This window comes from Phoca vitulina, unplaced genomic scaffold (assembly GCF_004348235.1).
Source record: "Phoca vitulina isolate PV1807 unplaced genomic scaffold, GSC_HSeal_1.0 scaffold54, whole genome shotgun sequence".
Taxonomy (NCBI): Eukaryota; Metazoa; Chordata; class Mammalia; order Carnivora; family Phocidae; genus Phoca; species Phoca vitulina.
In genome coordinates this window covers 5,382,304-5,405,314 of record NW_022589757.1, presented here as the reverse complement: position 1 = coordinate 5,405,314, position 23,011 = coordinate 5,382,304, and the positions used below count along the sequence as shown (strand labels likewise).

General features: G+C 42.5%; 1 pseudogene; it reads right to left on the bottom strand.

Annotated features, from left to right (window-relative positions):
• Positions 1–5,315: 5,315 nt before the first annotated feature.
• Positions 5,316–6,758, bottom strand: LOC116622792 (annotated as a pseudogene).
• Between the last annotated feature and the right edge of the window lie 16,253 nt (positions 6,759–23,011).

Below are 23,011 nucleotides of genomic sequence, written 5' to 3'. Positions count from 1 at the left end.
CAACCTAAATCCAGGATGATTTCATCTCAAGCTCCTTAACTAATTATATCTCAAAGACTTTATTTCCATGTAAGGTCATATTTTGAGGCTCTGGGTAGTCATGAATTTTAAAGATACATCATTCAACCCACTACAGTTCCCAAGCTGACTTTTGAAGTCAGCATCCAGACAGGGCTAGCTTACTGCATGTATTTGGGTATCTGTGTTAACTTCCTGTCACAAACATACGATAAATGCTTTGACTGTTCTCTTGTAATTTCTGTGCCTCGATTTTCTCATATCTTAATGAATTGAGAGCTAATAAAAGTACCAATCTGATAGAATTTTTGCAAGGATTAAATGAAATATTTCCAATGTTCTAATAGAAGTTTTTGTTACTTAAAAAAAAAAGCTGTCATGTAAATGTCTGTTCCATGGCATTACACTATTGCTTATTGATGATTTCACATAGGTTAAAACCAAATACAATGCATCAACTAGTTCCCAAAATGTTTAGAGAATATTTTCTTCCAGTATCAATCAAGATCTTTCTACTATATAGAAAATGAATCATCAACTGTCATGTATACATTAATGGTTACTGATGAGATGCTTGGCTCCAGAATGAGAGAAGCCACTGGAGATGCTCACTTCCTCCCCGAAGCGTCAAAATATAACTCAATACTAACCCAAACTTAAAATATACCAAAGATTCTTCCCATTTTAGCATTTGTTTCTATAGTTTCTCACCTCTTACTTTTAGAGCAGAAGAAACGTGCAATTGTAGAATTGCATTGGGATCAAACATTTTCTTTTAAAGGGCTTCTATCTTTTCTCTTATTTTATCAAGAGCTTGATCTTTGATTGACAAAATTCATATCCTGATTGAAGCCAGATATCTGATACCCCAAAACCACTCACCTCAGTGACTAAAAGTTAGTGAAATCCATCATTTAGAATACTGTATACCAAAGTCTACTCTCCTCGCTTTTTAAAAAGTCAGTTGTTTTGGTCTCATGTAGGGAATCTAGAAATTAAGATACTCTCTTAATTTACTGAGGACACTAAGGACCTTTTTTAGTGAAAGACACTCATTTGCTCTCCTTTACCTTGAGAGATATGTAGAGCCAATGATCTGTATTCCCTGACCCTATAAGTCCATGAAAATTTTCTCAAGTTCTTAATGAGGAGGCAGGACATGTTCTCTAAATCTCTAGTCTCTGAGGATTTCTACTCCATGTGTCTTTTAAATAGCTTTATTGAGGAGTAACTGACAAATATAATTGTATATATTTAAAGTGTACAATGTGATGATTTGATATACACACACATTGTAGAATGTTTAGCAAGGTCGAGATAATTAGCACATCCATTACCTCACATAGTTAACTCTCTTTTCTTGTGGTAAGAATGCTTAAGATCTACTCTCAACACCTCTGAAGTATGCAATACCACATTATTAACTATAGTCACCATGTTGTACATTAGATCCTCAGCACTTATCCTTCTTATAACTGAGAATTTGAAATAATTCAAATTCATAATTTGTACCATTATGAGAAACAGTATAGAGATTCCTCAAAAAATTAAAAATTGAACTACCATGTAACCTGGCACCCACTTCTGGGTATATATCCAAAGGAACTGAAATCAATATCTCAAAGAGGTATCTGCACATCCATGTTCATTGGAGCATCATTCATAATAGCCAAGATATGGAAAGAACCTAAATGTCCTTCCATGGATGAGTGGGTAAAGATGATGGGATATATATAATGGAATATTATTCAGCCACAAAAAAGAAGATCTTGCCATTTGCATCAACATGTATGAATCTGGAAATCATTATGCTAAGTAAAATAAACCAGACAAAGAAACACAAATACTTGTGTGTGGAATCTAAAAAAAAATCCAGTGTCTAGTAGTATCATTAACTCAAGTTTTATCCCAAGCCTGTTTAACACAGCAAGCGTTGAAACCTAATTAGCTTTCAGGTGGCTTTCTTCCATCTTGACACACCTCTGGAGCTAAAAATAATAGGAACAAGAGGATATTTTGGTTCATTTTATCTGATCATAAGTATTTTTTTTTAATTTGGAGCACATAGGACTTATCACCACACAGATACACACGTAAACAATAATACACAAGGCCTGTTTGTTGGATTATACTTTTTATAGCTTAAGTGGCGTTCTTACATTCTTATTTCCTGTTAAGAAAATCTTTGGGGGGGCCTGGGTGGCTCAGCTGGTTTAACATTTGACTTGATCTCAGCTCAGGTCTTGATCTCAGGGTAGTGAGTTCAAGCCCTGTGTTGGGCTCCACACTGGGCATGGAGCCTACTTTAAAAAAAAGAAAAGAAAATCTTTTAAGTCAGAAGAGAAAGCATTAATTTCTTCATTTTAAAGAATGACAACTGAATGAAACGCAGTACAGCTAAGCAAAATACTCAAGGTCAAACAGCTAGAAAGTGACAGGATGGAAGTCCAGATTCAGGTCTCTGAATCATCACATAACTTTGAAAGTTGTTATTCTAATAAATGCACAGTATCATTCAAATGTTTGTCATTATTCACACTGGTTCCTAAAACATAGTTTTACTTTCTAATCCTAAAGAAATATATACATTTTTTAAAAGATTTTATTTACTTATTTGAGAGAAAGAGAGAGCGTGCGTGCGTGTGCAAGCAAGAGGGAGGGGCAGAAGGAGAAGCAGACTCCCCAGTGAGTGGGGACCCTGGATTATGACCTGAGCTTAAGGCAAATGCTTAACTGATTGAGTCACCCAGGCACCCCGAAATATATACTTTTTACACTGTTCATGAAGGACCTTTCAGTACCCCTCAGCTGAATTTTGGATTTGATTAGGACTGAAAAACAAGTTCAAAGAAGAATAATCTAAGAGTAACTGGCAGTCAGATTCAAGGAATGAATAGATCTTACTGCTTTTGCCCTAATGGTCTGTAGAAGGCAGGTTGGCTTTCTAGACAGAATGATTGCAGTTTACCCATTATCTCCAAACCAACAATTTTTGGCTATTAGGCATCAGTTTTCAGGGAACTAGATACATTTCTTTCCATCTAGAGTACTATTTTGTTTCCTTGTAAACATCAAAGAAAATAAATTCCATTTAGATGATTTCTCATGATTGACACCAATAATTGGGCTCACATGGTTAATAAGACAAAATCATAAAAAGTAGAACTCATTTGGAAAAATAGAGTGTAGAGATGGTGGGGTCATTAGTTGGAAAATAGAAAATCTCTGTTGAAGTGCTCACAGTGTAGGAGGGGAAACTACATTTTATTTCTACAAATACTTATCGAACGGTGCTGTGTGCTGGATCCTGTGCTAACAGTACAAAGATTCATTCCATCACAAATAAGTCCAAGTATTTCTTGTGCACTTAGCGTGTGTTAGAGACCGCTACTGGTGTGGGGAACACAGCAGTTAACAAAACAAAATCCTTGTCCCCATGGTCAGGGCATGGTATGACTAGTCTCACCATGGCAGCAACTGATAGAAGAGATGTATGTTGTCTTTAGCACGGGCCTAATTGGAAGCTAATGAGTATTAATCAGCTGTCATGCAAACTGCAAACACTGGTAGTCAGAGCTGGATTCAAATCCAAGTCCCAGCACTTCACACAGTGTAGCCCTTGGGCAAATTACTCACTCTTTTTTTTTTTTTTTTTTTCCAGAAGATTCTTTTATTAAAACTGGGTGACATCAGTAAAGGGACAATACAAAAAAAATTTTGGTCCATGAAAAAACATAATAATTCAGTTAATAAAAAGTTATCTTCAACAGGGACACTGTGTAGGAATGCTGAACTTCCTTCTCATGGTTCCAGCCCCAAGGAGAGAGGCTGCCCAGTGTCTGTGGGGAGAACCTTTTAAGGGAGGGATGGGATAATGGGAAGAAGGGGAAGACAGGGAGAAAATTCTGTACCTGGTGTGGAAGAGGCAGGGATATGGGGCTGGAGGATGTGCTCACAGGAGCCTGAGGAGGGGGTGGGGAAGCAGGGGCTTTGTCAGTTCTGTGGGTTTAGAGCCCAGGCTGAAAGGAATTCCCCCTCTGTGCCCAGCTGTCTCCCACCCTGCTATGTTGAATCTGCGAGCCTGGGATATGCTAACTTGGGGTGATACAACTTGGAAGAAGAATCTGAGGCTCTCCTGGAAAGATGCAAAACCATCTCAGTTCCAAGGGGCCAAGATCACAAGGTCCTGCTGCTACCTGAGGGGTCTGAAGCTTTGAGGGCAGGGGCTGGGGAGTCACAATCCTGTGAGGCAGGGAGAGGGAAGAGTCACAGACCCAACTCAGAGCTATTTGCCAGCCCTAGGCGCTTTCACTCCTCAGTGCCCTAGAAGTCCCCAGTGGGTGTCCACTGGGCAGACAAGGGACAGGAAGACAGGGATGGCCCAGGGCTTTTACCCATTTGATTTTAGGCCTGTTTCTCCACGAAGGGATAGGGGAGGCAGGGTGGAGTGAATAAATGAGTCACACCTCCAAGCAACCGCAGGAAGGAACCGCCTCTGCTGGCAATGACAATACCCCAGGTTAGATCCCTGGGGCTCTGACAGAGAAAGGCAAGATTCCCCCACCCAAATGCCCTGTGTTAGGACAGCTCGAGAGCAGGGGAACCTAAAGAGAGCAGCTACAGGGAGTGTGCTGGGAGGGAGCACTAGCTGACAAACTCCAATACTGATGTGGACCCCCTACGAGGGAGTAAGAGAAGCACTGAGACAGCAGGCCAATCTAGAGGGCTGCGGACTGACCTGGGGCTCAGTGGGGCCCAACAACCAGGGTTCCTTTAGTGCTAGAGGGCAACAAGTAAAGGGAGAGTGTGCTCCAAACCTGTGGAGGGAAGGAAGGAAATTGGATTCTGTTATCCGGAGAGCCAAGATCAACTAGCTTATAGAGTGCCCCCAGGCCTGAGTCTCAGAGAAGGGGCTAAAGCTCCAACTCCTGGGTCTCTGAAGGGCAGGATTGGTGTAGCCAGTCCCCTTGAAGACCACCTGGCCTTAGGCTCAATCCATTCAATGCACTGATTACCACTACATGTTCTCTCTCTAATACTATCTAGAGGTCCTATGTAGACCAGGGGAGGGTAGAAGCACATGGGAACTTTGTGGGGCAAAGCTGGGGGACAGGAAGGGATGGGGTGGGAGAAGAGGATGACAGGTGTCTTGTGAGACAGAAATGTGAGACCCTCTTCATTCTGGTGTTGTCCTTGAACCAACAGCATCCCCTGGAAGGCCCCAGGCAAGACCAAGGCAGGTAGCACAGGGCCCAAATATGAATCGGTGCAGCCAGATCAGGGCTGTGGGAGAGGCCCTATGTATTTCGGATTCCCAAGATTTGCTCTAATTCTTGTCATCTCTGCTGCACCTTGGAGTAGAAGTACCGGCACTCAGCCTCCTGAGCCCAAGGCTAGAAGTAAAACTCGGCTCGGCGCTCTTCCTCTGGGTTATCCACCGCATCGGTCATGGTCTTGAGGTCCCGGCACTGGGACTGTAGCCAATCATTGATGAAACCCTGAGGGTCTCTGGCGAAGCTCAGCATGAACTCTCGCTGGGTCTTCAGCTAACTGATAGTTTCTATTGTCTCATGGATCTTGTTGTCTAGAGTAGCATCTCCTGCTGGCTGGTAGTAGACAGCAGGAAAGAATTCATCTGGGTCTTCAAAGTATCATCCACTTCCACATCGATGTCATAACAAGCGGACTTTTTCTGATCATTTGGGTCAACACTGATGACAGGATTAATGATGATGGGTTCTGATAGCATAAGCAAGGCATGGAGCCGTTGAGGGATCTCTGAAAACTTCGTATGTTGAGAGTCAAAAATCTGCTGGAGATACTTGTCACAGATGACAAACTCCTGCTCGTGAGGGTCCTGGAGCTTATGTATCTTAATATATTGCCGCAGTGCTTGGATGATCACTGGGCAGGTCTGGGTGTGGATGCCCAGGAGCCGAGCCAGGCGAGGGTCTAGTTTAAACTGGGGAGGCTGGAGGTCCAGCAGCAGGAGGACAGTACACCGTACATGCCCGTCTCCTGGCTGCTTCACCTGGAAGCTGTCCATCTCCTGGGCAGGGGTGGGCCTGGGCCAATCCTCCAGGCTCCGTCCTTCGACCCGAACCTCCTGGAAGCCACCGTCCCCTCCCCATCCTCGGCATCTGATTTAGCCGATTGAAAGTGTTAGAAATGAAAATTCACAGCTTCCGTTTTTGCTTGATGGGACGTTTCAAGGCCTCCTGGATATCTAGCCGTTTCCTCACGAGAGTCTGGTCCAGCTTCCTTTCAAAAGCCAAGAGATCCGTATAGGCCTGGGCTTCTGGTACCAGTTCACGAATCCTTTGAGGGAAGAATTTGGTCAGCCATCTTCTTTTTCTTTGCATTGTGGTTTCGATTTTGGACCGCCTGCTGCTGGACCTGCTGGACCTGCTGAGGTGCAGGTCTCTTGCGGGACTGGTCCATCCCTGACTGGGCCATCCCTGACTGGGCCAGGCCAGGTCAGACTGAAGGGCTCCCCCCATAGCCAGGGGGTCCCATGGAGGGTCCCGGAGGTGTCATTCGGCTGCCTGGCAGCATACCTGGTCTCGGATGGGCCGCTCCGGGCATCGGGAGCAGTACAGCCCTTGACCCGGCGCCGGGCCCGTTCGCATGGGAGGCCCTGGAGTCCCGCCCGGACCCAGGGCAGCCGCTGCGCCTGCCCCTCCTGAGGCTCTGGCGCCCCCGCTCAGAGCCGCAGACTGGAAGCCCGCCTGGGCCTCCATCTAGCACCAAGCTGCTGCTGCAGCTGCACAAAGAACCGGAACCGGAAATTACTGTCTTTTTGGGTGTCAGGTACCCTTTTAAAAATGGCACCTACAAATATTGTAACAAAGTTGTACAGTGGTAGATTGTGACTACACTTACGGTGGTGAGCACTGAGTAATACACAGAATTGGCAAATCACTATGGGGCGTCTGGGTGGCTCATTCGGTTAAGCGTCCTGCCTTCAGCTCAGGTCCTGGGATCCAGCCCCATGTCATCTGGCTCCCTGCACATCGGGGAGCCTGCTTCTCCCTCCACCCTACACATCCCCCCTCCCCCGCTCATGCTCTTTCTCTCTCACTCTCTCAAATAAACAGAAAAGAAAGAAAGAAAGAAAGAAAGAAAGAAGAAAGAAAGAAAGAAAAAGAAAGAAAGAAAGAAAGAAGAAAGAAAGAAAGAAAGAAAAAAAGAAAGAAAGAAAGAAAAAGAAAGAAAGAAAGAAAGAAAGAAAGAAAGAAAGAAAGAAAGAAAGAATTGGCAAATCACTATGTTGTAGACCAGAAACTAATATAACATTGCATGGCAACTATACTTCAATAAAAAAATAAACAGACAATAAATAAATAAAATGGTATCTACATCATATACAATGAAACATTTCACACAAAGCACATCACGTAAGGGCCTGAACATAGTAAGTCTCCAATGTGTTTGTTTCCTTTCTCCACCATTTCCTTTGTGAGGACTAAGTAAGGATGATATGCCCTTTGGGAGATGGCTGTCTGCAGAGCCTGGAGGCGTTCCACTTTCTGGATAAACAGACTTACGCCTGGCGAACTGTACTGATTAAAAGTTCCAATAGAGGAAGAACAAACTAATTTGGAAGGGGTAATCAAGACTCTTCGTAGTCCAAACGGGATGATTTCCCGGCCGTGCACAGAACCAATAAACCTCCACCCCAAAGACAAAAGTAATTTTCTGAACCTGCACGAGGTTCCTCCAGAGAGGGAGGTTTTGCAGAGCACAGTGGTCATAGCTGGGCAGTGCAGCCGGAACCCCAAACCTGCGCCATCAAAGGGGGGAATCACAGAATTCTTTGCAAAAGAAACATGATTTTACTTAAACTCTTATCCATAGTACTTAAAATCACTGCAGGTGATTTGAGCCAGGCAATGGCTCCCTCCTGCCATCCCATCATCTGAAATTTAGGACCTCATTTTCTGCTGCTTTTGCTCATTCCTCTTCTGGGTCTCATGTCCTCCTCTTTTGTCTCCATATTGCACTCGGTGTTTTCTCCCACTTTCCATTCTTTTGTCTGCCGTAATCTATATCTTTTCTTTCCTTGTGAATATCATACTCAGTGTCCCCTTTCCTGTGAAAATGGTGCTGTTGTCACCAGAACAATGGGCTCCCTGAATGATTTTCCCAAATGGGGTCATATTCACCTCCCCACTCCTCCTGGTCTTCTTTGTCGCTAGTGTCTTAGGTTACAAGATGGCTCCCCAAGGCTGTGAGTAGAGCCTGGGTTCTAGAGCTGAGTTAGATTTCTTTCTCTGTGAGAAACTAGGTAAGCTTGTCTGAGGTTTAAATTCTAATTGCCAACTTGAGTCTCAGGTGATAGGCCAGTCGGCATGTGTTCATGTTAGAAATATTTGCTGGGACACAACCACTAACAGAATCTGTCCAGAACACAATCCCCACTAGGGCGTAGATCTCATACCACGAGTAGGACAGAACACCCAGCTTCACCCCGGCCCCCCAGTTGGAATAAGGGAGGGCACTTTACTCTTTGGCAGCCAGTTGGTACATCGGCCACCTTGCTCCAAAAGGAGAGCTGACCAATAATAGTCTTTCTCAAAGGAATTTGAATGAGGAAAAGGAAAATCAGGCACAAGAGAGATAAAAGTGAAAGGTGCTGGGAAAATATAAATAAAAACAAAACCTTCGCCCAATGCAGAAGACCTCTTTACAAAGACAGTAGAGAAAGAAAGCACCTTTGTTATTGAATAAGCCTTAAGCCAGAATGTGAGGAGCACCACAGGCAACCCGCTCAGAGATTGCAGAGACAGAAAGAAACTGTACCAGTGTCTGCGGCTAAGCAGATACAACCTGTTACATACATGTTCTCAAGATAAACAATAACTAGTCCTCAAGTATGACGACTTGCCAGCACCATTTGTCATCCAGAGTTTATCCGAACCGTACTTGGTATTGGGGTAATTGGCTTTCTCCAAAGGAAAAACAAGCTTCTCACATCATTATGGCGGGAGGGAGATTGGAAACCTGGAGCAAGGAACCCACGGAAGTTAGGCTTCTAACCTGCCACAGAAACTAGGAGATGGAGGCCCTCGCTCCTCCAATGTTCACATTCCAAAGAGATGGCTCCCTGGTCCTTGAGAAAGACATTCCTAGTCCCGAAACTGACACAAGCCCTATCTCATCTTCAAAAGGATTTACATACATTTTAGAGAAGATTAAGAACTTATAATAAGTTTTCTGAAGTAAGTGCCTAAAGAAAAGTAAGGGAGGGAAATCTCTTTCCTAATTTCAATGGGACAATGAAGACTTCTAATTTGTGTGTCTTTACAACGATCCTGAGGTAGAGAGAGGCTGCGAGGGTGTGGCAATCATGATGGACCTGTGTGAGCTGAAGTGACATGGTAATAGGACAAAAGAGTCAGCACAGGCTATAAGGTAGAGACATCTATCCCAATATTCATATTTATACCGAAATCTAGAATTGAGAGTTAGGAGAAATGATAGAGAAACAGACATGTCCATGTAGCAACTAGCTGAGCAGATCCACCATTTTCCCCTGTTACAACTGCCTTCCATCCAGACACATTCATTTAAGCCCTGGCTGTCCAGATTTCACCACATTCCTCTGTATGTTATGTGTGATTACAACCACACGCCCTCCTCCACACGCACACCTCTGAAGTGGCACGAGGGGTCTTTTTTTCTTGTTTTAAAAAAACGATTGCTTAAAACATGATGGAAAGACCTCTCCCTGAGAGGTTGTTAGGGACCCTTGTATTGTGAACACCCTGTCACCCAGATAAAATTGCCTCCTCTGGGGGAGCTTTGACATCTGGAACATGGGTAGGTCATTCTATGAAGTCAGAGTCCTTCAGACAACTCTAGCAAACAAGTTGTGGACATGCAACTTAATGAAGCGGATGAAGGATCGTGACGACAGGAGGCGATCTTTGGTTTCCTTAAATATCACAGCTCCTCTATGGTAAGAATTAGCCTCTGTGCAAGATAATCACAGAGCAAGATAGTCATCTGTTTGTTTCTTTGCTCATTCATTCAACCAAGCAACAGTTATGGGGCCAGGTGAGGTTCTGTGAACTGGGGGCCCAACCGTGGACCGGCCAGACCCAGTCCCCTGCTGTCGGGCAGGTACGCCTTGGCAGGGGAGGCAGACCAGAAGCCCAGAAACATATAAAGATATCATACATCAGGGTACAGTGGGCGGGGGGGGGGGGGATAAAGCACAGAATGGTGGGTGCTGGTGTAGATAGGTGATCAGAGGGACCACATATATTTTGTGTTTATTATCACTCTGGTGTGGGTTAGGCCCACAGGATGAACTAAAGCATGACAAATCACATTTCCCAAGGGTCAGTGAAAAAGAAAGCAGATGGCTGGAGCTGGATGCTCGAAAGGAATAAATACGAAAACTCCCTCTCTGCGCCATGGAGGTGGGCCAGCTCCTGGGCCTCCACTCAGCTTCCCTCAGAGAGCGCTTGAAGAAGCCAAGTGAGGGATTAATCATTGTCACTGCTATTCAGTTAAGGAGCCCATTGCCAAAGGAGCCCTGACACATCTTCCAACAGCGATGCAGGCATAAAGCCCTGGGGAGGGCAGGGGGAGGACACGGGCCTAGTTACCCCGAGACCCTGTGTTATCCCAGAGCACCCCCAGGAATTTACTTTTACCGCAGTGGGAAGCGTCTGGCCCACCTGACATCTCAGGGTCATAGTAGTGGCCGACATAAAGGGAGTTAACAAACGCCCTGCTTGGTATGAACTTGCACAGGGTTATGACCCGACCCTCTGCCTGAGCACGTCCCACACTACGTCCCACACTACGTCCAGACTGCCTTGCAGTGTAGCTGAGTGTGCGTACCTTCTCTCCCAGACCGTCCGCAGCTCCCGGGGACAGGGACCTGGTCTGTTCCTCAGCCAACTGTCCAGCGCGCCGTTGCGCTTGGCCTGTGGAGGGAACTTCACGCAGCTGTTGAACAAGTGAGACCAGATAGAGTCAAGGGCTTTGCAGCCGTACCCACTCCTCTTCTCAGTAAGCTACTCTTTGAAGCAAATGAAATGTAAGGACTGATGATACTATTTCCGTTATCAACTGCTTTGTATTCTGTGTGGGGAGAGTGAACTGCTTGGAGAAAATAAATGGGCTAGAGCTGGGAGGTTTTTAAATGACCCTTGAAGGGGAAGGTTTGGAGTCCGCGGAATGAGAAGGTGGATAAAGCAATAGCTCCCCTCGGTGGCCTTCCAGGGTCCTAACCTTGAGGACCGCCGTCTCGGGCTGCGTTGTCTCTGGTGGGCTCCTGGCCGAGGACACTTGGCGACGCGACACGGCATGTTCATGCTCAGACGTGCTTCTGGGAAAGACACGATACCAGGCGCCTTGTCCCCAGCCCAGGGGCTTCTCCACTCCGCCGCCTTGTCCCGACAGCTCCAAAAAAAGACCCTATGTGCTGAGGACACCTGCCCTTTAAGCACAATCACGTTTTCTCTTGAATGTATGAATGCATAGAGCCACAGTCTGTATTGCTCACATGAAAATAAACTCACAGAATCACTGGAACTTTGCCAAAGCACTCAAGTGAAATGATGGACATGAAATTTGGGGGTGCTCAGCCCCCCAAAAGAGTACGGTCAAATGCAAACTTTACCCCCCAAAACAAATACATAAATCTACGTTGAACCATGTTCAACAGGCAGCCCTCCACGCCATCCATCTGGGGAGAGGTGAGCAACTATCCAGTGAAAGCAGGAAAGGTCCTCTGCCCAGAGAAATTGGCCTTGAGGAGAACTTTGGCCTGATTCATGCAAATAACGACCACAGCTGGAGTGCTAACATCTCTTAGCCCTCCCAGGATCTGAGGAGGGAGCTACTCTGACAGTGGTAGGTCTCTGTGCCCGGGCTGGGGGCGTAGGCGTCTGGCCAAGCGCGAGACTGGGACTGAGCCCCATGGCCAGAGGCAGACTGAGAGGCAGGGGGATACGATGACAACAAAGGCCCTGAGTTACAAGGCAGAGTTCGGGAGGCCGCCCCATCTTGTACAGCCCGTGTGATCGTGGGCCGGACCCGTAGTACACAGTGAGCCTTGTTTCCTCATCCTCAGGTCCAGGCCCCGCACTTAACCTAGGAGAGTGCACTGATCAAGGTGAAGTACAAGGTACTCCATTAGCGTGTGAGGAGAAACTATCGGGACTTCTATTTGCATTTTACTTTTACGGTCTTCTGTCTTTAAGTTTCTATTTTTGTGTATGTTTTGAATGCACATGGTAGTACAGTGGTACATAGACAATTTAAAATTATGTGGCCAAAATGGTGTGAAGGCCACCGGCTTAGAGACTGCGAGTTAGGAAAACATGGGTTCAAATCTCTACTTTGCCACTTATGAGTCTCTTGACCGTAGGCAAATCCCTTAATTTTTCCGAGCCTAACTTTCAATCTGTGTATTAGCAGGATAATAATAGCACACACGTCATATGATCGTTGTGAGGATTAAAGGAGCGCTTAGCATGGTGCCTGGCAAGAAATAAGTGTGAAATAGATAATAGCTCTTATTACTCATCAACAAAATGGAGACGATAATTTCTTTCTTGCCAAATTGTTGTGAAATTTAATGACATGCTATATTTAAAAGCACTTTGTAAAGTATAAATTCCAGACAAGTGTAAGGCACTATTTTTACTGCTTGTTGAAAAACATTTCCAAGTGCCAGAGTGTTAGACCAGTTCAGCTCAACCCTTCCTCTCCGGGACCACCCGACTTTCCCTCACATTTCAGAGTTATCACGGGGGGGGGGGGGCCTGGGAGAGCATGCTCATTAGCACTGGTGCCCTGAGATGTTTCTCTACAAACACAACTTGAACATTACCTGGACAGCTGGGTGTGGCCTCGATAAGGTTCCTCTGCTACCTCCACGCTTCAAATGTTAACGTTTTCTAGCTAAGACCAATATATTCCTAGTATTTCCCAAAATTCTTCTCCTTTAAAATATAGGGTCCGCACGTGAGGTGGTTTGTTCACATAAAGCAGCACTTTCAAAAACACAAGATTTATGTGTTTAATAAGATCTACAGAATCCTGTGAGTTGGTGCCAAACTACGTTTCAAAAACAGGGCTGGCTCCCTGAGCGAGCTATTTAAATGGAAGAAAACATAACCAACTTAATTGCAGCTTTCTTTTGGCATAGTAAATGATTTATAACTCAAATCATCACTGTTTTAGCTCTAGTAATACCATATGACACCAGCTGACAGAGCAATGAATACAATAGTCCATATTCTGACTCCTGCTGTTGAATCACCTTTAATCTGTTTCTTTTGGTGACTCAGGGAAAAGGTGGCAGAGTGAGAGTTAAGATGGTAGAGAAGGCAGGCTGGTACTTACCCACTTACCATTGACTGAGATCTGGGAGCAGAATGTTAGGGAATACCCTCACCTCCAGTTCCTTCGGGGCTCCATGTTGTAGAGGATGCAGCTAACTCAGGGATGGTCCGATAGCTGTCATTCTCCAGTCCTGAAGTTGGGGTACAGCCTCCCTGGGACCAAACTCCCATGGGCTAACAAAACGGAACTTCACCTGACTCTGGGCTTCTGGAAAACAGTGAAGGGCAAGAAAATCCCCCCACCCTTTGTGTTCCGGGAAATGGCCGTCTGCAGAGAACCACCGAGCCCTATGTGATACGATTAGAAAGGGCTCAGGATGACCTCTCTGAGGACCTGTGACCAGACCAGATACAGAGCCTCCCAATTCCCACAAATGATTAGCTGAACTGGTGGTCCCCACTGACCAATCAGGAAAACTGCGCACTAACTTAACTTGATTAAACTTTATCAGGCTTCCCACCTTCCCCCAGGCCCCAGGACTTCAGCTGCCCCTAAGCTTCAGCAAGCTTTCGTGAGTACTGAAATGCAGAACATTGTCCCCTCAGTGGCCCTTTCTTGCCCAAGCTGTCTATTCACACCCCCTGCTTGCCCACCCCACCCCTGAACGCCCACTTCTCTCGAGCTGTCACTACTCCCCCCGTAAAGAAAAGCTCTTTCCGCCTGACTTTCAGATGCCTTCTTCCTATTGCAATAGTCCTTATGAATAGAGTTTCTCCTTACCCAGGTCCAGATTTGTTTTTTGAAAGGAAAGCTACACTTTATATTCTACCTTAGCATTTTCTCTCAAATGTGTTTTTTTCATGTATTCGCCTATTAAACAAATCTGTACATAACAACATATAGAGAGAGAGCTCAACGTTGGTGCTACTGATAAAATAAAAGCAGCAAACTCTCTCATGGTGTTAGGCTATTGGGGAAGAAGCTGAAAGAGAGAGAAGAAAAAAATAAACATACAACAATATCAAGTGCTTCGGAGATAAATACAGCAAGATAAGTGAGAAAGGGTACCCTGGCTTGGGAATGAGTTGAGATTTTATGCATGGTAGTCAGATAAGATTTCACAGATACAAATAATGGAGAGAGCTAACAGTGTGAAGTCCCTGAGATGTGTTTCTGGGGTGTGTTTGGAATGTTCAAAGAATAGCCAAAAGGCCAGTGTGGCTAGGACCCAGTAAGCAAGGGGCAGGAGATAAAGTTAGAGGAGTGGCGTGTTCTAGACCATGCAGGCTTTATAAGCCAGAGTAAGGACTTTGGTTTGTACTCTGAATGAGACAGAAGACCAACAAGGAGTTTGAGCAGTACTGCGGCGATCTGACTAACACTTCATAGAACGTCTTAACGGAATAATACTCTGGAGTCCAAGTGGAGATGAGACTGGGAGAGAAGAATGGGAGAAGCAGGGAGAACATCTAGGGATCCAGCACAACAATCCCTGCAATAGAAAGAGGGTGGTTTACCCTGACGTGGTGACAGATTATAGCACAAGAGGGCAGGACCCGAGGAGCTGGAGTTTGGAGGATGTCATGCTTTATATGCTTATTAGACGCTAGGTGAAAATTTTATCTATTCATACAAGTCGTGAGTTTGAGACAGAGATCTTCACAGATTTTGGATGTTAATATCTATGAAGGGAATATTATTGATTATTTAAATAATTAAAATGTAATTATTTAAGTCAAATAACTATTTAATTGCTTTGTGTACTTAAGCCAAGTACGCATATTTAGCTTTGCCTACTACCACAGGTCTACTTTGCCTGATATGCTAATTGTGCTTTTGCCTCAGGCCTTTGTCCCCTCTGTCTCCCAGTGTCACTCAAAGTGCACCACAGTAAAAGCCAGAGACAACGAGCCAGACTGCAGACTGACACACTGCTTTCTTCCATGGGACCATCTTGCAATAAGAAAGAAAATGCCAGCTGGCCTGAAAATTGAGCTTCGCGAGGTGGCTGGTTTACCTTCTGGAATGGTCTCTTCACCTTAACCCTTCCTGGAAGCAAACATTTCACAGACCACCCTTTGGGGAACACTGTTTGAGACCACCAGCTCATTCACAGATAACTACACGGCTCTTCTTCATCTCACACAGGTCCCTGAACAGGTGTCCCCTTCTCCAAGAACATTCCCTCCCACGCAGCTGTCTGCGTCAGCCTCCTTTACCTTGCTTTCCTTTCGTCTGTAGCCGTGACCATTACGTGACTTTAGGTTAGGTAATTATTTGTCTAGTTCAAGTGAACAAAGCGTGTTCAATTAGGGCGTGAACTTTGTCTTATGGAGTTACAGCATCAGTGCCTAGGAAAACTACCAGGCTCAGCCGAGGTGAAAGTGGACGAAGGGAAATATAATGACTGAATGCACGCTTATTCATATCAGGGCCCCTGCTCCCCTTTAATTTGTGTCCATCCAATAAATCTTTGCACTTCTTTATTTTTAACAACTCATTTTCCTCAATTCAGGTATATTTGCGTTTTGTTTCTGTTTTAAACCAACCTGAAAGTTTTTCACGTTAAATGAATAGAAATTTAATCCATTTACCTTGTCAGACCGATATGTTTAACTTGCATTCATTATCATACGTTTTGCTTTTTTTTTTTTTTTTTAAGATAGCTGTACTCTTCTTGCTTTTTCATATTCTGCTATTTGGACTGAGTTTGGGAAACTGTTTTCCCCTCATCGTTCTGTAGTTTCTCGGATTCTCACATCAGGGATGAAAGACTAACTTGATGCCCCCCATTATTTACAATTATTGTAAATAATTGTAACTTCTTCCCTGTGTCCTCACCTAACCATCTTTGGGTTTTCAATATTTATTTCAGCATCTCCATGTAACCCTTCCTGTTCCAAACCTTCATGTCAGAAAGACTTATCATAAAGTCACATATGTGATGGACTCACGGTTTCATTAGGAGTTAGAATTTCCTCCTCAATCAGGCAGAAAATCTATTTCAGAAGAAGCCAATAGGATCTAATTATTTTTGAGCCATCCATTTCATGTGAACTGCAATATGTTGTCATAGATCCTATAATATTTCAGTTCACTCATCTCACAGTGAAGTTTTGACTCAGGCAAGAAGTAGGACGGATATTTGTGGTCCCAGTCCACACCCTTTAAGGAAAAGTCCACAGATAAAAACCATTCTCATGGTCTAAGGGCCTGGGGTGAGGACAGGGAGCATAAATCGTAGATTGTCACTTGATGAACCTTCACTGGTGCCACCAGCAACATCAGCTCGCTGGAGAGAAGTCCTTTGCCCCTGTTTTCCTCTTAGACTCACAGGGTGGGAGCCAAGTTGAGCTTCAGATTGTTGCTTTCCTGTCCCCATGAAATGAGAATGAACACGAAGGGTTTACTGGTGGAACCCAAACCCTCCCTGTGGGAAAAGGCAGGAGGGAGCCTGTTGCTGCTTTCAGTTCTTGAGCTAATCGCTTGTCCGAGGGACTCTTCCTGAGTTCCGCACCCACTTCCAGCTCTGTTTTCTCAAAAAGAAACAATCATGACAGCATTCCTCCAACCGGGAAGCGTGATTTTCGTCTCTAGTTTTCAGCTATTTTAAAAATATATTTCTGGGCCGCCTGGGTGGCACAGTTAGTTAAGCTTCGGACTTTTGGTTTCCACTCAGGTCATGGTCTAAGGGTCGTGGGATGGAGCCCCAAGTGGGGCTCCATGCTCAACTCAGAGTCTGCTTGGGATTCTCTCTCTCCCTCTGCCCCTCCCACTTGTGCTCTCTCTGTGTCTCTCTCTAAAATAAATAAATCTTTAAATATATACATATTTCTGTATTTTACTAGTCATTTAAATTGAAATTTGAGAAGAAAAATAAAAACGCCTTTTCCTCACACCACCATCTTGCTCAAAGGTAATTTCTTTGTTTTCTACTCGGTAGCAAGCATGCTAGAAAAAATTCTGAGAACCAGTTCTGGGAGTCAGTGCTCGGCTTGGTTATTCAATGCTGTTATCAAATCAATTTTGGTTGTGAACTCATAAATACCATGACATGCGTATCTCAATCCGTGTAATCATTTAAATCTAAAGGAGTAATTATGGATAGGTAATGCAGAAAAATGAAGGGAATTAAGGAGAAATGAGTAATCATTTTTTTATTCAGCTGAAACTGTCAAGGACCAAAGGGCAGGAGATCTGAAAGCAGAAGTAATTGACTTTCCTCAGTATCTATTATCTTCCCAATAGCATAGGATTTATAAAGTAATAAATAACAGTAAGCTGAAGAAGAAGGCAGATCTGTGTATCTAGTCTCCAGGCTTGATCAGAAAGCAAACAGTAGGCTTTCACATCTCCAGTATTTAAAATCATGTATTAATTTCTCTATCACACGATATGTGGGCAATTCAGCAAACCAGAAATTATTTAATTTAAAAATTGCCCTAAATTTCCCCTTCTGATGCTTATTCATTATCTTACTCATCTTCATTTCTGGCTGGAACTGTCAGGAGACAGATTCTCAATGAAGTAATCAACAGTTCTGTGTCATGGAGACAGCTGTTAGGTTTCAGTGGTGGGTGAACTGGTTGACTTTCACAGATACCTCCGGCCATTTAATTGAATGATTTAGGCATGACTAAAGGCTAGACAAATGCCTTGAGGAGTTAATTTGAAGGAATCATTACCACATCAAAACACATGATTATCATTAACAAATCATACAATGCCCTTCGTTTGTTAACAGCATTATACAGGCAAGTAGCAAAGATTAGCAGCCTTTCTGGGTTTGTTAATTTGCTCACAAATCACAACTATAGGAAACAAAATCCGGAGTTACATAATCAGCCCTAGAGGAGGCTTACTGGCTTGTGCTATTAGCGAAGATATTTGGAGCATTATTCCCAGGCTTGCTGGGGAGGGTTTGGAGGGATGGAGTCCTCCCTCCAAGTGGCTTTAGGGGGCACAGTTTGCAGAGTATAGACTTGTATGCAGAGACTGGAACCCCGGGAAGACGCCTGGAGAAGGGGGCACATAGGAACGATACCCCGTGGGACTGGGGGTGGCGCGGGCGCTCAGGGGGTGCTGGGAAGGCACGGGGGTGAGAAGGCAGATGGGGAGTTGGAGGGTGCCTTGGAGACTGAGCTGGTTCCCCCTTATTTCTAAGTATAATTCAGAGGCAGATCAAATCTGAAACATTTTATTTTTGAAAACCAAAAAGTCTTTTATTTCTATTCATGTGAAAGTCCAAGGTGGTGCCAAATATATAAAATGTGTGATCGCATCCCCCTGAGTCTTGTGATTCTGCTAGTTCCTCACCAAGCTTGGCAAGGACCTTTCTTGCGTACAATTACTAAGCTGCATTATCTAGTTGGAAACAGCCCAGGTGCTTCACAGTGAGAGAAGAGAGAGCAATTCAATTTCATTTGTATTACCCTGGCACCTTCCCTGCCTTATTCTACCAAGTGGCCTAGAATCAAATGTTGAGCTAGCACTCTTTTAACTAGTGGTGTTGAAACCAGGGATCAGAAAAATTATGGACATGGCCAAAATCAATAGCCAGTTAATGACAGAGCCAAGCCCCTCATCTCCTAGACCTTTAAACAGCTCTCTTTAAGTTGGGAGAGAAAGTCCCTCTTAAGAGACTATAAGAAAGCAGCTACCACATTTTGTTGAATTTCAAGATATAAATTTTATGGACCACTAAGAAAAAGAAAGATTGTCAATTATAAAATTCCATTAATGGTGAGATGTATCCTAATTTTACAGATGCTACTATATATATATTAGAGATATATAGTATACATTATATTTTTAGAGATGCTAGTCTATGATATATATACACATAATACATTATTTATATATTAGAGATGCTATATCTATCTTAGAAAAGCATCTTAGAACCGAAAAAATATGGTAATAGAAATCCCCGGTGTTCCCAACTAAAGTGGAAGCTCATCTAGGCAGTATACTCCATTATTTCAGGTGCAAACCAAACAGAGTGCCACACCCAATAGTTTCAACCATGGGCTTTAATTAGTCGCTTATTCTATACTAAATCTTCTATAGTAAGCTTATTCTTCAGTTGGTGATTCTATAGTATTTGCTCTGTGAAAGTCCATTAATATAATCTATTTATCTTCTGTACACTTCTGCATATTTAAAAAAATTTTTTAGTTAATAGACTTTTAGAGACATTTCAGATTTATGAAAAGATCAAGCAGAAAGTAGAGTTCCCATATACCCTCTCTCCCCGCTCCCAGTTTCCCCTATTATTAACATTATGCATTGTTGTAGCACATTTCTTACAATTGATAAATCAATATTAATACATTATTAATTAACCGAAGTCTACAGTTTGCAATAAGGTTCATTCTTTGCATTATATAGTTGTGGGTTTTGCAAATGCATGATGTTATGTATGCACTATTACAGAATCATATAGAATAGTTTCATTGCTGTAAAAATGCTTGATCTACTCATCCCTCCCTCTCCCCAAATCCCTGGTAACCATAGGATTACTACCATGCCCCCATAGTTTTGTCTTTTCCACAATGTCATATAGTTGAATTCATATTCATATTTTTGGCTGGATTTTTTCATTTTCACTTAGCATCTTTCACTAAATGTGCATTTAAAGTTCTTCCATGTCTTTGTATGTATGACCTGGTAGCTTATTTATTTTTATCACTGAATAATATTCCACTGTCTGGATGTACCAAAGTTTATCCACTTACTTAATGAAGGACATCTTGATTGTTTTTAATTTTTGGAAATTATGAGTAAAACTGTTATGAAACCATAAAAGACCCTGAATAGCCAAAGCAACCTTGAAAAAAAAAAAAGCTGGAGGTATCACAATTCTGGACTTCAAATTATATTACAAAGCTGTAGTAATCAGAACGGTATGGTACTGGCACAAAAATAGACACATAGATCAATGGAAGAGAATAGAAAACCCAGAAACAAGTATATGCTCAATTAATCTTCAGCAAAGCAGGAAAGACTATCAAATGGGAAAAAGACAGTCTCTTCAATAAATGGTATTGGGAAAACTGGACAGCAACATGCAAAAGAAGGAAACTGGACCGCTTTCTTATACCAAACACAAAAATAAACTCAAAATGGATTAAAGAACTAAATGTGAGACCTGAAACCATAAATATCCTAGAAGAGGACACAAATAGTAACTTCTTTGACATCAGTCATAGCAACTTCTTTCTAGATATGTCTCCCGAGGCAAGAGAAACAAAATAAAAAATAAATGAATGGGACTACATCAAAATAAAAACTTTGTACAGCAAATAAAACAGTCAACAAAACAACAAGGCAACCTGTGGTTGGGAAAAGATATTTGCAAATGATATGTCTAATAAAGGGTTAGTATCCAAAATATATAAAGAACTTATAAAACTCAACACCCAAAGAGTGAATAATCTAGTTAAACAATGGGCAGGAGACATGAACAGATATTTTTCCAAAGAAGATACACAGATGGCCAACAGACACATGAAAAATGCTCAACATCATCAGGGAAACTCAAATCAGAACCACAATGAGATATCACCTCACACTAGTCAGAATGGCTAAAATCAACAACACAAGAAACAATGGGTGTAGGCAAGGATGTGGATGAAGAAAGGGGAATTCTCTTACACTGTTGGTGGGAATGCAAACTGTGCAGCCACTCTGGAAAACAGCATAGAGGTTCCTCAAAAAATTAAAAATAGAACCCAGCAATTGCACTACTAGATATCTACCCAAAGAATACAAAAACACTAATTCAACAGGCTACCTGCACCCCCAATGTCTATAGCAACATTATCTACAAAAGCCAAATTATGGAGACAACACAAGTGTCCACTGACTGATGAATGGATAAAGAAGCTGTGGCATATATATATATATATATATATATATATATATATATATACACACACACAACGGAATATTACTCAGGCATAAAAAGAGAGAAATCTTGTCATCTGTAATGATATGGATGGAGCTAGACAGTATTATGCTAAGCAAAATAAGTCAAAGATGGACACCGTATGATTTCACTTACATGCGTAATTTAAGAAACAAAATAAATGAGCAAAGGGAAAAAAAAAAAACAAGAGAGGGAGGCAAAACAAGAAATGGACACTTAACTCTAGAGAACACACTGCTGGTTACCAGAGGGGAGGTGGGGGATGGGGGAACTAGGTGATGGGGATTAAGGAGTGCACCTGTTGTGATGAGCACCAGGTGATGTAGGGAAGTATTGAATCACTCTATCGTACACTTGAAACGATTATTACACTGTATGTTAACTGAGTTAAATTTAAATAAAAACTTCAAAAACCTGTTATAAACTTCATGTGTAGGTTTTTGTGTGGATATAAGTTTTCAACTCATTTGTGTAAGTACCAAAGAGTGAAATTGCTGGATCTTGTGGTAAGAGTATGTTTAGTTTTGTAAGAAACTGCCGAATTGTCTTCCAGGGTGGCTGTGCCATTTTGCATTCCCATCAGCAATGAGAGTTTCTGTTCTTCCACATCCTCACCAGCACTTGGGGGTGTCAGGGTTTTAGATTTTCACCATTCCACTAGGGGGTAATGGTATGTCATTGTCATTTTTATTGTAGTTCCCTTATGATGATGATGTATAATGTTGAGCATCTTTTCATATACTTATCTGTCATCTCTGCATCTTCTTTGTTGAGGTATCTGCTCAGATCTTTTACCTACTTCTTGGTTTTTTTTTTTTTTGGTTTATTGTTAAATTTTAAAGAATTCTTTGTATATTTTTGCTTTTTAAATTTCTCCAAATAAAACAGTTTAAATAATTCACAAATAAAATAATTTAAATAATTGACAAAGTATAAATAATTTTCATCAGAATCAGAAATTTGCATTAACAATAAAATAAAATAAAATAAAAGTAACCTTTAAGTAGGAAAATGAATTTCAGTTTTCTCCACTGTAAACTACCTTAGATAAGATTTTTTTTCAAGCACCAGAAAACTTCTTATAATGTGAAATCACTAACCAGTCAGATAAATAATTTTCCTCTTTTCAGCTTGGATTAATATAAATTGATTATACCTGTGGTTGCAGATAGAGGTCAGGGATGAGGTGAGATTTAGTTTTACACATATTTCTTGGTTATAAAATAAAACTAAAGGCCTATGATTTATTTCTTGGACTGCTTCAAGTGTCCATGAATCAAAATGTTATGTGTCAAATATATGTCTATGTCAGTAACTCTGTTTGAGATAATCATAGTAGTTTTTAACTAATTAAAAGTGAATTAGATATATGAGGAGAAGTAAAGGAACAGAAATTATAGTAGATATTTAACTACTTAATATTCTTTTTTTAAATAGACCTAATTTTTAGAGTAGTTCTGGGTTCACAGCAAACTTGAGATGTTTGAGGTTACAGAGATTTCCCACATTCCCCCTGCCCCACATGCACAGCCTTTCCCATTATCAACACACACCCCCACTCCCAGAGTGGTACATTTGTTATAACTGAGGAATCTACATTGGCACATCATTATCCTTAAAAGTGCATAGCTTACATTAGGGTTCACTGAGCTTTTTAAAAAATAAAGTTCAAAAATACGATGACAGTCACTGGCCCTCAGCTCCCTATGTGCCAAGCTATTTGCTAGAGATATTTTCCCATCACCGTGTGTCTTCCAT